The sequence below is a fragment of the Epinephelus lanceolatus genome, chromosome 5 (assembly GCF_041903045.1).
Source record: "Epinephelus lanceolatus isolate andai-2023 chromosome 5, ASM4190304v1, whole genome shotgun sequence".
NCBI lineage: Eukaryota > Metazoa > Chordata > Actinopteri > Perciformes > Serranidae > Epinephelus > Epinephelus lanceolatus.
The window spans coordinates 28,059,202-28,076,769 of NC_135738.1; the positions used below are offsets into that span (position 1 = coordinate 28,059,202).

Consider the following 17,568-nt stretch of genomic DNA (forward strand, 5'->3'; position numbering starts at 1 on the left):
TGCTGTAAAAGCCTTACGAGAGCTGGAGTTGTTGAATGCTGACAAAATGGGTGTTTTATCATTATTTAAATGAGGTGTTAAATTTTCACTAGCCAGTGCTGTGTTGGATATTTATTTAGTTCAGGATTTAAACAGAGCCCAGAATCTTGTTTAAGCTTTGTTAAAATGATACAATGACCTGTCTATGCCACAGAGCAACACAACATAGAGGAACAGAAGCTAACCTGGAAGAGGTTTAAAAACACTTAGGCTCTCTGCAGACTGGAGAAAATGTCAGACACACACATACACCCCAACAGAAAGACATCCATTACACAACTACAGATAGACACTATCTATCAACAGTGATTAGACACATCCATTAGAGGTAGTGTCACATCAGAGCTAGACTGAAGCATTCGTCCTGCCGCTGTCATTGTTCTGTCACACAGCCTGCTCATAAAAGACCTTTTAAGGACAAGCGATTGGGTGACAGCTGTCACCTAAACCGTCCTAAAACCTCAGGGAGTGCTTTCTTTTTGTTAGTCTTGCTCTTAAGTGACACAAGGAGCAGACTGCGCCACCCCTAGCCATGGTCAAGGACAACTGACCTGAGAGCAAGACAGAGACTAAATAATACAGACATCCAGAGATAAGTGCATGGTAAAAAGGACAAAAATAACCAAACAAAAGGTGGAGGAAGAGGAAGACGACTTGCAGCCGCTCTTTACACGACTATTCACCAGAGAGAAGCCTCTATTTGAAGAGGAAGCATTGCAATCTGTACAGTAGTGCCATTGGGGACTGGCTCACCTTCACAAGCCCAGTGGAGCGAAGGAAGAGAGGGGGGAGAGGAGGAGGAGGAGGTGGAGGAGGGGTGATGGAGGGAGGCAAGGGGGGAGGGGGGGCGCAGGGTTTGACAGGCCGACCAGGCAGGATGGATGTGTGTGAGGAGGGAGAAGAGCAGACGCAGCAGGATGGAAGGCTCTCCTGGGGCTGCGGGCTGATTCTGCAGGCTGGCGGTCTGCAAGCCAACCAGACTGGAGGCTGAAGCTCTCAGAGGCCTAGTCTGGCAGCGCTGATATAAAGCTGCCAGCCTGGTGCCGGCCAATTTGACTTCATTTGTCAAATATTTGTAATTAAGACTTGATTTTAAATTGCTTGCTGTGATAATTTCCGCATAAACCGAGTGACCATCAGTCTTAAATTACTCAGCATTGTGCGAAAGAAATGATCTCGTTTGCTGTGGAGTTCAGGTTCCACACAATTACGTTTGGGAAGATGAATAAGACCACTTTTGTGAGGAGACAGCTCTGTGGAAGGACAATCATTAAATGATTAAAATATGGCAAGAGCAGGAAGAAATGTCGACACAGAAAAAGATTTAAACTGGTTTAAACTTACAGAGACATGGGTAAAAAGCTTGTGCATTCAAGCCTAGCGTTACTTGATAATTATCTCCAAACTCTCAGACTTCAAGGAGATATAAGCATGCCAAATAGGCAATATAGTAAAGTTTATGTACTGTAACAAACACCAAACATTAAAGTCAATCTATATCTCTATAACAGGACGCTCTCCTTGGAGACACCGTTGTAACAGGTTCTTAGTTGATGATGACTCTTTGACATCGTCAGTAAATTCAGTAAATCAGCGACTGACCTTACAACCACCCTGTTTCGAAAATAACGTCAAAGCCATGCAAAAGGAAATAGCCTCTGAATGATGCAAGATTGAGGTGTGATGAGGGACGTGACCCAAGAAATTAATGAGACCCACTTTCGCATTGATTGCGGAAGGGCAGAAAGATAATTTGAGCTGCACCGGGGTGGCTTTTCTGTGGGACAAACCTATTTCCTAGAGTGCTGATGTCCTCATTTAGACCAAGAGTCTATGGGTCTTGGGAAATTGAGATGGAGATAGAAATGTTGGTGTAGCTGCCCATGAGTGCGGCTGAGTCATGCCTCTCTACAGCCTGAACCAAAATGAATCATATGGTGTGTGTGGGTATGTGTGTGTGCGTGCGTGCCAGCGATAATAATTGAGAGCACTGTGGGTCATTAGTCACCCTGCCACTATGCTCTGAGTCTGCCTTAGAGGAATACTGCCCTTTAAACTCATATCTCATGTGTTTCTTACTTTAGTTGTTTCGCACCCATCTCCGTCTTGTCTATACTTCCTGTAGCCTTGAGGCAATCTTTAACAGAAGTGTGCACTGTATATAGCTAAAAATAACTCAAAGCTAAAACTGCCTAACTGGACAAAGGAAGTAACAGTATCATTCATTCATCTATTCAATATCCATAACTGCTATTAAGGGTCACGGGGGAGCTGGAGTCTATCCCAGCTGACACTGGGCGAGAGGCGGGGTACACCCTGGACAGGTTGCAAGACTATCACAAGGCTGACACACACAGAGACAAACAACCATTCACGCTTGTAATCACCTACGGGCAATTTGGAGAATTAAAAGTCACCAATTAGCCTAACCTGCATGCATTTGGACCGTGGGAGGAGGCTGGAGAACCCAGAGAAAACCCATGCTGACACAGGGGAGAACATGCATCTCCACACAGATGGGTACTAATGGCTGCACCACCATGTCACCCTTTCATCACCATTTCATCTAGCAAGTGTTTTGTTGATTCATTGGTTAGTTTCTTACTATGTAGTATGTCCGAAAACAGAGAAAAATGCCCACGGTTCTGTCTTCACATTGCTTACTTTGCCTGACCAAGAGCCCAAAAGATATTAAAAAGGTAAATAAAAAGAGATGACATTTATTTGGATGAAGTCAGACAGTCGTGCGTAGTCAGCACTAGATCATCAAGATTATTCTTGCATAGGGCTAGTATGTGATCTCTAAAATATATATTTACACAGAGGAATGTTACATATATGAAAGCATCAGCTCTGTGAGAGGACTGAGTGGAGTTGCGTGGCAAGTTTGAGTTTATAAGACTTTACCAGAGGTAACCCTCTAGCCAAATCCACATTTGCACTTAGTGGACTTAATGAACCATTGCATATTTTTTCCAGGACCTTGTAAGCAAGTAGTGCAAGAATATGAGAGAAAAGTAAGACAGCACTAAACACTAACCACTAAATGCATTTAATAACGTATACCGGTATGTGAATCAAGGACAAGACAACAGTAGCTGGTAACAGACCTTAACAAGATCCTGGTGGTCTTTTAGTGTGCATGGATTTATAGGGCTGGGCGATATGGAGAAAATCACATCACAATATTTTTGACCAAATTTTTGATAAATAATTATCAGTAATGTGGATATAATGACTAAGTGAGAACGAACACTCTGGTAAGTTCAGAAAATTCTATCACTTTACTGTCATGCAGCTTTTAAAACCAGGGAAAGAAAACACTGTGATATCCAAAATCTAAGATGATATCTGGTCTCATAGCACAATATCAATATAATATCGACATGCTGCCCAGCCTCGAGGTAAATTCTTAAAATAGGGGCATGATTTTGTATAAGAGGGTCACTTATAATGGCTTTGCAAACAGATTTCATCCATTTTTTTTGCTTTATTCCAAAGAGTATTTCAATGAAGTTTATGTTCTCAGATATTGAAAGCACTGGATGGTGAAAGGACAGAAGACTACAGTAAAAATGTCCTTGTAAACTCCACTGACAGTAGCCCTTGTAATGGATTTTAAGATATAATATATTGAGCATAGTATCTTCTTTTCTTTTTTTTCGGTCTTTTAAAGACCTGAGCTCCAAAGTCGTCCATAAGTGAACCTCACATTTCACTGTGTTCATGTTTTTCATCTACTTTTTCTATCTGCTTTCTAAAATCCACTGAGATTCTGTTGAGATCTGGGGCTGCTTTTTCTTTTTTCCTTGTTGGCTGCAAAATTCATTTTATTGAGAATAACTCTTTTTCATTAGTTATCCAATTTCAGAACTTACAACATGTAAAAGCACATGTCAGCAGCACAAGGTACATTCTGATGAAACATCTCTCACTGACTCAAATAAGCCCTGAAGACACAAAAGACGTACGTACTTTACTTTAACTTATTTACATTGCATTAATTTCATTACAACAGGTGCATAAGAACCACTGTATCGATCTGTTAGAAACTTCAAAACACTTACAATAACTATCTAACTATCATTAATTATTATACGACATAAAGAATAGAATGGACTTTGTTCATCCCCGGGAAATTCAGCTGTCCAGCAGCTCATAAAAGACAAAAAATAACCACCACACTTTTCCTCATCAACAATAAACAAAAGTTAAAATAATTGCATAAAAAGAAATTAAATCAAAATAAAATTGCCCATTCCACAGTCCAGTCCAATTATTATATTACTGAACAGGGCTCAACAATAATGATTGCCCGATTGCCCGGGGCAAGTAAAACTCATGGTCAGGCATGTAAACTAACAACTCACTTGCCCGATCGGGCAAGTTGCTAAAAATTGTAAAAGTTAATAACTAATTGATAAAATAAATGTATTTTAAACCGTGCTCTTCGGTTCTGATGCAGCGGTCTCTCTGCCTGAAGTCACAGGCACAGCTGTGTAACAATGTCCTGCCCACAGCACCCATTGATATTAGTTTGCGCGACGAACGCTTCATATAATAACATAACAACATACTATTTATGGTGTTATGTCATCGTGTCATTTCTGTCTCTACATGGTCACGCGTTAACAATTCTCCTCTGCTCTCTGTATCTCGCACGGCGGAGTTCCGCCACACACACAGACCAAACCTGACCCCGGGCCCGGCGCAGTTTGTCAGCTGACAAAGTTATTGTTATGGACACTGTGTAAATAACCATTGCTGTTACGCACAGACAAACATGCTGCACTCCGAGCAGCGTAGCACGGCACTCATGCTGAGCTTGTGTTGCGGTCAGGCATTGTCATGTAAATTACAAATTCCAGCACTTAAATAGGTCATAGCACGAAACAGCAGCATGTCAAGTGACTTTTTACTTTTATTATATTCAATACAACTGTATGTTCCTAAATCTTGAGACACATCATATGTAAGCTAGACAGACATTTCACCTGCTCATACTGTGCACACATGTACTGTCTGTGCTTAGTCCTAAAGAGCCCTTCTGGTGCCAGTAGATACACAGAAACATCCCAGCAGGCTGTGCTTTGCAAGCATACAAAAAAGTTTCACGCATGTGAAAATTATTTTTCATGCGTGTGCTTCACCTCCGCTGCTACAACTCTATCCTAGGGGAAACACTGCTGTGTGCGTTTTGTGCAACAGGTGGATGTTGTAGTCTACTGGTAGAGTAGAGAGAGAGCTAAGTAGCATTGAAGTAGAGTAGAGCAGGGCAGAGAGATGGAAGCAAAATATATTAAACCCAGTGTTAATACAGCAGAACTGGAGAGAGGGGTGAAAAATAAATAGAGGTGGGCATGGCTCAAGTAGGGCGCAAAATTATAGACGGAGAATGATTGACACATTTTTCACTTTAAGTCCTGACACTGTGATATTTGTGTAGGAATTAAGCTACAATACATGACATATGTTGTTTTAATTAATAAATACAGTGTGAATAAAGATTACATAACATGAAAATAACTGCAGTCTTTGTTAATTGATAGCCGCTTAAATTAAACAATTTTTATAGGGCAAGTAAAAACTGACTTCGGGCAAGTAGATCTGTGACCAACTTGCCCGACCGGGCAAGTGAAAAAAAAACCTTAGCGTTGACCCTGCTGAATACTTAAAATAACTTCCTATCTGATCATCAATGAAACATGCCATGAGCTTATTAATTTGGGGTTAATTCACAAAGAAACTGTCCATTAAAATATCAATTTATCACAAATATGAGGCACAAAAAGACTTCACAAAAGCCCTAAGGCAACTACAGCTTCCACAGTGGGACAGCCCACTCATGCCCTTGCTTCCAGTGAGTAGTGTTGTAAAGATACTAAAATTTCCAACTTTGATCACTCGAAAAATATCAACATTTTTGTTTATCAATTTTTGAAACCATGGTGAAAAATACACCTTGAGGGCATATAATTTAAAACTGCAATTAACAGATAAATATTATAACCTGATTGTTTTGTCAATGACTATAGTAAATATTAACATCTTTACATTGAAGAAAACAATATTTTTCTTGCAGTAGTGCACATGTTCAAAAGCATCTGTAATGGTAACACCTTTAAAATGAAATAAAGTGTAAGTGTAAGACAAAACCATACTGCAAAAGCCTATATGCAACTGGAGCGAATGAGACGAGTGATGAGAAAACATTGCTGTGAGTGAGTGAGAGGGGGCGGGGCTCTGTGGGCACCGCTTAACTGCTAAATCGATATTTCTGACAACACTTCCTGTAAGTCTGCAAGCGTGGATGTCGAGACTGTGCCCTGGCGGATCTGTGTTATTATGGTAATTAACACTTAGCATAGAAAAATATTCCTCTATGACTGCTCTTTGTTGGAATCCCCTGTACAGCCTTGAGAGGAACTTTTGTGACTGTTTTTTAAATGACATTACTTATGAACTGAGATTTGTCTCAATTGGGCTCATCTGATGTAAATGTCAAGTATTTCAAGCTTGTAATTTGAACAACTTTGAACTTACAAGAGTGCGCACTTGTGCGAGACAGACAGATGTGGGAGTTTCCATGTTGGCTGAGTCTTAATGCGACTGATGTTAAGATCACTTATCAAAAGCCTTCCGTCAGTCCGAGAGCTGTGTGAAGCATCAAAGAGGCGTAAACCAGTTGCACTCTGTTTTTTTCTCACCATTTCCTCAGCCCACTCAGTGTTTCAATTTTTTATTTCTCTGATAATTTTTTACCTCTTCTATTTTCTCTACCCACCGCTCACTGTTGGGCAATGAAAGTTAAAAGACATGGTTTACCACAGCATGTTCCAAAGCAGAGGTCACACTACATTTTTCTACAGTCCACTGGGGAATTGAGGCCATCTGCTGACGTTATCACTCAGAGTGGTTGTTAGACTTCAAGGTGACTGAAAGTATTGTCATGGTGTGTCTCCTACATCCCATATTCTGCTGTGTCCTGTCCTGCGCTCCTCTATGGTGGCTGCCTTGGTCTCTCGCCACCTTCCCGCCACAGCTGTTAAAGTCAATATTGGCCACGGGGAATTGGCTTCAGATCAGTGGTGTCGAAAACAGAAATGTAGCAAGCTTTCACTGGGCTGTAACCTAATGTTATTTCACATTGCAGTGTGTGTGCATACAAGTGTTTAGGCAACTCTCCAATGCTACAAACTGATTTGAAATGAGGGAAAGTTTTCTTTTTCACTCTCATCAAACCAGTGAGGATAAAATTATGCAGTGCGCTAGTTGAGAAATGTGCCTGAAAATTTGTTTCGTGCCAGACACGCCATGGTTGTCTCAAGTGATAGGCGATGGAAAAGGTACATAATAAAATCTAATTTTTCTTATCACCGCACTGAAATTCTGCAGGGAGACTCACAGGAATTCCAATATTCAGACACGTGGTGGTGTAGAGGCAGCAGAGGATGAAAGCACGGCTGTGGGTTCCTGCCGACTAATGCAATGATATACAGAGTATCTGCGTGTGTGCATGTTTGTAAGTATTCAGCCTGGGTACTGAATACAAATATTCACTATTCAGCATGGGGAGCTTAAAAGGTCCACTACACTGATATTGACTGTGACACACTTCCACATTAAGTGTATTCCCTTAAGCCAGGGAAAAGTGCACAGAGGCAAATCCACCTTATTGGAACTGGCGTCAATCAGACCCATCTTTCAGGGAAAAACACTAGCATCGATGGTTGGTTAGAGACACAGCGATAATAGTAATTCACTCTGAACAGTGGGCACCTTAATTCACAGCCTGTGATATATTATTCCACTAACCTTGATGGAGGATGCTACAGTCAGGCACACAAATGTGTGAGCCACACATAGCGAGGCACACAATGCTCTTCTGCTTCTCTGTACAGTGGAGAGGCACTCAGAGGCAGCTTCTGTTGCACATCTGAGATAGAAATGTCAGCAGCACAGCAGAGCTCAATGAATTGCCACACAGCCCACAAAGCCTTCCACCTCCTTCGCTTCCTCCTTTTATATGTTGCCTTTCCTTTTATTTATGTTGCTGAATCACACAACACACACATTAGTGCAAAACCTTACAGGACTGGGTGCTTTTTCGCCTGCTTACAGTTTATATACACAGCGAATGTGCTGTTGTGCGTTGGTATGGTGCGATATTTGCTGTTGGGTTAATAAAACAGTCGTGTTGTTATCGTCTCCACTGAGCCACTGGGCTGCCATCTTTTGGACTAATTACAGCTGAAACTCTGGGGTTCCGCTTAGTGGGAGAAAGTCATTATTTTACTCCGAAATAGAGGCTAATTGAGTGTTTTCAAATGAAGGGTAATTATTTGTTTGCATCTTATAGCTCCGATTCTGCATGTTCCCCGCCTCGTCTGCATTCCCCAGCTCAGGGGACTTGTTGTCTTGGGAAAAGCCGAGCCACAAAACTGTTTTGGCTAATTATGTGGCTGAATAGCAAAGATTTAACAAAATGCCTATGAAGACCGTCCCTCCAGTAGTGGTGAGGTAATAAGACAGAGGCAGCATGAAAGGTGGGGAAAACCGATTTGGGCCACAGGATAAATCGTCTTTAATAAATAGAAAGACGAGTTATTAAAGCAGTTGTGGTAAAGGAAAGACCTTGAAGGTAAAGAGAGAGTCTAAATCATGGCGTGTCCGTTCAGGCCTATTCCTATTCCGGAAGAGTAGAGCACATGGAATATGAAAGCAGGGAGGGGAATAAAGGCGAGGCAAGGGATAGAAATACATCACAGGAGAAAAGATAAGTGAAGAAGGTGGAAAACTCAGTCAGAAATCACTACAAAAGACATGCGTCATGCAGACACTAAGAGAGCCCCTACTGATGCCTGACCTTTGGCTAATATTACCATAAAACAAAATTCAAACAGTTCTGTCACAGTAAATGACTGCTGCCTTGTAACTCTAATCAATGATGATATCACCCTCTGTGAATCTATGCCTGAATAAAACATGGTGGATCTACACAGTATCTCCTACGCCTTGATACAAGAGTAAGATTAGAGTGGAAAATTAAATGGCCTGAGCATATGAGCCTCATGCATTTTCCGCGGACATAAAAAATGTAGCAAAAAGTAGCATTCCTGATGTAATTTATCTCTGTGGTGTGATTTTTCAGAGAACAGATAAGGGACAGAGCAGGGAGAGGAGGGCTTATCAAAAAAACATACACACACAGATGCAGGGTAAAGCTACATCATCACTCAGCCGAACCTTGCTCAGAGTGGCACTGATAGATCCAGCCGGCATATCGAACTCACAAACACGCTGTTCAAAGTAATCCACATATGTGCGAGCAAGCACTCACACCCACACACCAAAGAACTCTGGCCTTGAGAAAGGGAGACGGAGACAGATAATAAGACCTTGCATGTGAGTGAGAGTGTGTGCGAGAGAGAGAGACCTTTTAAATATTTCAAATCGCTCGATGCCTTTTTAATTTGAGATTTATCCCACTGGGCTGATTCTTCAGTCTCAAATCCCTGTCTTGGTCGGAGAAATGTGCTAACCAAATTAGTAAACACCCAACTTTAACCATGCTTCACTGGAGCGTCGAATATTCATGGAGTCAATGGAGAGTTGGACCCGCTGCTTTTTGCAGCACAGCAGAGGGGCTGGTTTCTCCCCTTTTATTGGTAATGTCAGTAATCATGCCGTTAACCTGCTCTGATATTACAAAGCAATGGTCTGTCCAGCCTAGGGGTGAGGGAAACCAGCCAGCACTCCATGAAATGCTGCCGATACCATTCACTGAGCAAGAAATGGAGACAGAGAGCAAAAAAAAAAGCGAGAGACGGGGGGGGGGAGAGAGAAGAGAGGGGATGAGGGATAGGCTAACAGAGAATCAGATGCATTGGTAAACAGAATCTTTGCAAAAAAAAAAAATAAAATAACGGGGCCACAAGGGGCTTCTTCCTCTTGCCACGAGGAAAAGCAGAAGACTTGATGATGTATGAAAACAACATCAGTGGAAAGCAAAGGATTGAGATCAAACTGGGTTAATTTCCAAGCCGTGGGGAGAGGGCTAGAGTAAACAGACATTTTGAGGAGAGCAGCAGCAGTGCTCTTTGGATCTGAAGAAGCTATGGAGGCAAACATGCCACCACGGTGAGCGCTTCTGACAAAGAGCCTTGGCAATGAAGCATTGTGTTATGCAAATGAGGTAAATGACAAAAAAAAAAAAAAATTGCTGGAGAGTGAATTAAAAAACGAAAACTGAATGTGACTGGAAAATTTTGAGTATGGTTCAGTGTTTAGTATTCTAAGGTGTTGTTCGGTTCAAGCACAACCTGAGTGCTGTTGGCCTTTAGTTTATGCCTGGAGGCGGCATGTCGCCTTGATTGCCATGCCATAAAAATTTAAAAGCAATTCTGATAGGAAGTGAATAGCACACGCAACCTGCATTTGACTCAAAAAAAAACCCCTCCACAATGTCCCTCTCTTCCCCCCTCAATCATTTATGTTAATAGCGCCCTTGTGCTCCTACATGACTTTGTTCGACCTGTTGTCCACGAGTCATGAAAGGGCACACTTTTCTAAGAAATGAAAGGCCTGCTACTTGTTAGTACAGTAACTACAGTCCATGAAAAATCAATGTCTAGAGCACTCACAGGGTTGTCCTATTGATTTTTCATAGACTCAGATCAGTCAATCTATCAATGGTTGCAAGAAGGGAGGCAGGAGCGCTGTGAAAGCCGCTGTGGGTGTACGGCTGCAGTGATGGACTACTGAAAAGGAAACGTGCAAAACGTCCTCTGCCTGGTGCATGTCCTTCAATTCAAGGGCTCAGCCCGGGAAAATGGAAGCTGTCAGCACCTTCAGACATGCAGCAAGAATATGCAACCCTACCGCACGAACAAACAAACCCCAAGAGAGAATAGTCACCTCATGCTCTCACTTAAACATCACATAACGAAGAAGAGACACCTGAGCGCACACACACTCACACTCCTGTATCTCAGTCTTCCAGTCTCCGTGTGCGATGGGGTCAATAAAAAAAGACAACTCCTGCCTCCAGCTGTCCCCTCCGGCTTGTTCCTCAGACGGTGGCCTGTTTAAAGAGTGCCGGGACTCTGTGAGGCTGCTGGATTATTCATTTGCAGAGTGTAACTGAGCCCACTGCTCTTTTACACATCACCTAAGCTGAATTCCCTGGTGCCAGAACAGCCTCTGTCAGGCTTCGTCACCCTAGTTTTCAAGAACTGAAGTAAATAGGTTCCACTTCCATTTCCATTCAGCCCTCGTCACTTTAATTCCTTTATTCTATGTTACGTTCACTCACCCCCTAGCGACTCCTCCTCTGGTTCCATCTATTAATACCGACACGTTTAGTGCTTACATTTTATCCCTCTCCTCAAGTTGAGACCCTTATTAAAATCATTCATGTCTTCCTATCTGCTCAGTATAAACTGGGTACAGACCCTGACAGATTCAGGCTGTATGTGAAAGTATTACAAATGATCGCATTTGTCAACAATGTATTGTGCAGTATGTATTTCAGGACACTGTGGATGCATGTTTGTAGCATTATCCTTATGTGTAGTGAATTCTATGTTTTTACTGTGCCTGCACAATTCAGCGTTTTGGTGCCTCGCCATGCGCTGCAGTGGGTCGAAAGGTGCAGTAGGTTATGGGTGTCACTGGCAATCCTGCAATGCAATGCAATTTTGGTGTCAAGACTGTGCTGTCTGCTGGCGGTCTGCTAAGATAGGGTCAACAGCACTGTGTGCAAGGCACACCTCTCTGCTTTCGTCTTCGTGTCACTTTAATAGATGGAGGCACACACAGAATAAACCTCCCCAAAGACCAAACCGACCCCTTTTTATTTGTGCACCTGTCTCACTTTACATTCTTCAACCAGTAGACACATACAAAGAAAATATCCAATTCTATTCCCACAGCTGCATAAAAAATAAATACAATCTGTAAAACACTGCTTTATTTTTGTATTTATTTATTTTTTAATTTCACAGTAAAGCCACTTCCACCTGCAAATATATGTGATTAAATGTGTTAGCCTCAGGAGAATAAACACATATTTTTTTATATAAATTGACTGTGTTTATGCAATCAGCTGTACAAAGAACATGGTCTAAATATACAATATGTGATCTAGAGCTGCAATGATTAGTCGATTGATCAATTAGTCGACAGAAAATTAGTTGGCAACTATTCTGATATTTGGAATAATTGCATACATAATTTTTTAAGCAAAACAGACAAATATTTGCTGGTTTCATGCTTCTTCAATGTGAGAATTTGATGCTTTTCTTTGTCATACACAAAATACACTGAACTTCTTCCTTATTTTATACCATTAGTCAGATAAAACATACCTTTTGAAGATGTCAACTTGGGCTCTGGGAAATTACACAAGCCATGTTTCACTATATTCTGCCATTTTGTTGACAAATTGAGAAACTAATGGGCAGATTAAGTAATAATAAAAGCAATTGTTATTTGCAGCCCTGATGTGATCAACAGTAACTCCACAAGACTGCACACTTGATCTTGCCATGTGCTGTGTACACACACATTTAGTCGGCATTCAAATGTAATAAAAATAATTATCTGATATGAAGCAGCTGTATTCACGAGTGTTAATAATATGAAATGACAGCATGATTTTCTTCTGGGCATGTGCTACCGTACACATACACACACGACTCAGCACACATGAGGTATAATAATTAGCAACATTCACAGTTTAATTAATTTGTCGCATTCTTTTTCCTGAAGGAAAGATAAAAAAGTGCCTGAAAGTGTGTTCGAATTCCATTTTAATTTTGGTCTGATGCTTATCCTTATTTATTAAAACTTAATATAATATTCAAGACTATGGACAAAGACAAGTGAGTTCTCCTTGAACCATTTAAATGATTTCTTTGTATTATATAAACCACAGTAAGGCAGGGCTTTAAAATATAACAAAACCAACTAAATGTGATAAAACATGATTTGATAAAAAATAAGACAAAGTATCATCTCAGCTCAGTCACCATCGCAGCAGTGAAGAAGAGTTCCACAGATCTGTATTAAAACGCATATCACTACAATGCTCGTGCACACCGGAAAAAGCAGCATGTTCACAGTGGCCTCACAGATCAAAAAGAAAGCCTCAAGCCCCCTCTGCTCGTTTCCCGAGAGGAACCCAAGACCCAAAGTGCAGCGGCCGTGGAACTAGAGGAGCAAGCCGTCTACAAGATTGTGGGGTGTGTGTGTGTGTGACTTTGAACCAGGCCTCGTTCACATTCATGGAACATTAAGCCCCCTTCCTTGAACCTCAGAAGCACAGGCAGCTGAGGACATCAAAACAGAAAAAAGTTGGAGAATCGAGGGTCTCTGTGTATTTAGAATGGGAGCTCGAGCTTTTGCATAGCTTCACGAGCTCTTGAAATAACATCTGTAAGGGAGCTGGCTTTGCGCCCGAATCTGAGGGAATGGTGAAGTGGTTAAAAGCACTGGGGCTACAATGAGTCACTGCACGGATGCATCAGAAACAAAAAGCAAGACAAATACAGAACCGTATCCTCCGTGGAGGCACGAGTACTCATACTGTGATTTAATATGAACATCAAACTAAAATCTTAATTAAAATGTGGTCACTTGACAGTCTCAAACACTTTGGCCATGAAAGACAATGACACATTTCCAACTGAAAAAAGTGTCAGAGGGAATAACTGTCACTGCTGTGGGCGTACAGATATTTCTGAAGAAGCAGGTAACATCAAGGGCTGTCGTGAAGCCTGATTGCTGTGCCATGTCTTTGAAGGCAGGCAAGAAAGTAGGAAACTAAAGTCATTTATATGACTGCTACATAGGCATGCATTTAATTCTATATATCGAAATGCCCATGCATGCTTTTGCCCCTTGACTTCCACAGAGTACACCCATCACATCCACACGAGAAAAATGAAGATTTCCCTCTAATAATTTATCAGTGTTTTTATTTATCGTCGGCAAAGTACGAACACGGGGCGTGACTGTGTTGTTGAGACAACGGTAAATGAAGCTATTAAAGAGAGCTGTCTCCCATGGCATTCAGCCGAGCCAGGTAAGCTTTGTTATGGTGCTATTCAAGCCAAAACATCCCTTCGCTGCAAAGGGCATGACATTTACAGCCATTTCATCTCGACACAACACGGTGTGATCAGTAGAGGCAAGGATTTACAGGCCTAACGCCTGTAATCATTTTACAACTAAACAAACACAGGTGAAAGTGAGGAGACAAAAATAATTGTAAGATGATTCAAATAACAATTATTTGTAAGAGGAGGAAATACAGTTGAGCCATAGTATGTCTCTGTGTGAATTAATAGTTAATCAATTATTCATTAATGACAACATGACAGGGATTGGTAGAATTTGCTGCAGCATGCTTAATCAAACATAGACAGATACGAACGTCACATTGAACCCATGACTAACACAATAGACACTATTTACCACAAGACAAAATTCACAGACAGTATTTACAGATTGACAAAACAGTTGTAAGTGCAGTACATCTGCCAGGGTTAGTGAGAAGTGTTCAGAGCCCTTATTGCGGTGGGGGAAAAAAAACAGTTTTTAAACCTGATGATTTGGTGTGGAGGGATCTAGAGCGCCTCCTACAGGGCGTCAGCTGAAGGAATTAGCTGGCAGAATGAGAGAGGATCTTGCAGCAGGCTTATATAAATCGAATGCTGCAGGAACAGAAGGACTGTACTACCACTCATATTTGCTGTGTGGGGTGTATGCATTTGTGTGGCAGCCCTGAAAATATGAGAGAACACAGCACTTATTATAAAGGACTCTTGTGCAAGGTCCCATGATAGCCTTCATAACAATGATAAATGGCTGAAGCATTCTGGTAAGCTACATCATATGACTACCACCTTTCAGCTTTTTTCTCCTATTGCGCTTAGTACGAGCATACAGAGAAGGCTTCTGCAAAACAAAACAAGGGATTAACATCCTGGAAACCATAGTATTTTCTTTTTTAAAACCTCATTTTGTTTTTCAATTTCCTCTCATACATCCATAACAGAGACACAGACATTTTCTGAAGGCTGGATCGAGACAGCCTGGTGCGCCATGCTGTTTGTTTTTTTTCCACAATCCTCCTACGACACAAAACAACAACAATGGAGCTGGTAGCAGAATGCCATTAGGTTTATGATGAAAACCTGAGGAGGAGCGTTTCAGTCATTTTTGACAGCCACTATGGTGCATTCAGTTAATAGCCTGAAAGGAATCTTCTCAATTGTCATCTCTCAACAAGATTTACTCCAACCCTACACTGCTTTAGACGGGAGTAGGCATGTCATGATGACTACTTTGGGTGACCGTTATATTGTCCCAGAAATAATTGTGATAAACAATATTATTATAATCTTAAAACCATTTTATGCCACTGATATACTGATAGTTTAATAGCATAATAATGAAAGTACACCCTTTCAAAGAGCAATGGGCCTCATTCACTGTTATCTTTCTAAATGTTTTTCTAAAGTGAAGTGGGTGTGTTGTGTAGTCAAGTGAGTAGTCTGCGAGACTGCATCTAGACCAAGTGGCAACCTCAAAGGAAGACAAATACAGCTAATGCTGAAGAGCCAAAAACTGCAGTTCATTGATTGGCCACTTGAACCTGGTGCCAAAACAGAGTAAATCCCCATGGACACACATGTTAAAATGTTTACAGCCTGGTACAAAAAGATAACAGAGAATATTGGACTCTGCAGCTAATGACAACGTTCACGTCAACAGTACAGGGGGTGAACTTTTTTATAACTCATCCATTTACATTTTATTCATGCACAAAGTTTTGCATATTTAGAGACAGGTCTTCTTGAGTGACAGGCTGTCTACTGCTTCTCAGATCCACCCCTTGCTCCTCCACAGCGCTCGCAGATCCACCCCTAGCTCCTCCTAATATGGTCACTTCTGGCTCTAAAGAAAACAAGATGGCGACGGACGAAATACCGAACTCAAGGCTTCAAAGTGGCGGTCCGCAAACCAATGGGTGATGTCATGGTAGCTACGTCCATTATTTATACAGCCCATGATCTAGATCCTTCTCCAAGAATGCCCAAGTGAAAGTCTATGGAAGGTGAAGCAGTGGAGGAACATTTCGCGTATTTAGCATCATCAGCAGTGGATATGAAACAACAAAGAAGATGTATGGGGAAATATGCGTTGATCAACCACCCAAACCTGACCTGACCCGCGAAACCGCCTACTTTATGCATTATAGTAGCACAATTATCAGGACTGAGGACAAAGACAAGCACCATGGTGCTCTCTAAGATAAGCGTGTGTGTGTTTGAGACAGAGACAGACAGAGCATGACATGGAGAGTGGGAGATCAGGTGAAAGGTGGACTATTTAACTTAGTCGGAGGGCTGCTTTGTCACTTCTTGACGTGTCCACCCAAACCCATGACATTTCCAAGCACGATGAATCACTCATTATACGATGACTCGGTTCTGATTAACATAACTGATGTGAATTGAAGGACTATAAGGCCTTGTAAATTAGTGAAATTAACTAATAAAGCATTAGAAAATATTTTAAAAAATATTGTAATATAAGTCCTAGAATAATATACAACTGTAGAATTTATGACAACACAAAAAATATTTTGCACAAACACGTCCACACTAAAATGTGCATAAGTGTGCTCTTGAGTGTGCGTAGATTCTATTCTTACCTTAAAACAATAAGAAAACATTGCCGAATGTCAGAGTCTTTATTAAATCTTTTTAAGGACAGTTATTGAAATCAAATAAAATGTGTGTGTGTGTGACAGCAAAACATGTCTCAGTGTAGTTTTTTCTGTTCATTTGGTTGAGGTGCTGTGAAATAACACTGATGCTCTGCACCCAATCTTATAATAATAATGAAAACTCTGCTGTTTATTCCAGCATCACGTTGGTGGCATTCTTATGTAAATAAACATGCGCGTAAACATGAGGGCAATATCATACGATATATGGCGTGAGCTAGATTATTTTTGCTTACAGAATTGTTTATCTACACCGTCCAAGTCTAAATACGGAATCAGCCATGCTATCACTCCACACTGTTATGGCAAAAACAAAGCATGTACTGTAGTCTGGCTTAAGTGGAACTACTCCACTGCCAAAAGCTGTTGTTTGGAAAATTAAAAGTTCTGTATTACAACATTCCCAATCAGTTCTAAAGTGAAACATCTAAGATAGGACAGCCTGCAGCCTCCATCACAGAACTAATGCAGCGCCAAGGGAGGGCAGATGTAACATGAGGCGAGCTATACCAAAGCAACCGGTGTACACAAAAACTAGACATAAATAATGTAGTCATCCTTCCCATTACACAATAATGTGGACTAGAAATTTATAGTCTATCCAACCTCTTAATGAGGCGACATTTAAGTCTTGGGTGCTTTACTCCTTATTATGACCATGTAGTGTACATAAATAAACTTGCTTGTCCAGTCTCGGGAATAAAAGCATAAATCACGATGTGTGGAAATTG

The 17,568-nt window shown here is 41.2% G+C and overlaps 1 protein-coding gene across 2 annotated transcripts in view; it reads right to left on the reverse strand.

Moving 5' to 3' along the window:
* The window catches only part of furinb (furin (paired basic amino acid cleaving enzyme) b), a 102,485-nt gene that overhangs the window by 59,164 nt on the left and 25,753 nt on the right, over nucleotides 1–17,568 (reverse strand). The window contains exon 1 of one of the 2 annotated variants that reach the window (XM_078168013.1): nucleotides 7,855–7,963. The exons of the other annotated variant lie outside the window; for it this stretch is intronic. The gene's annotated coding sequence lies outside the window, so the exon portion shown is untranslated. Of the gene's footprint in view, nucleotides 1–7,854; nucleotides 7,964–17,568 lie in introns of those variants that run through there. 2 annotated transcript variants of the gene reach the window in all.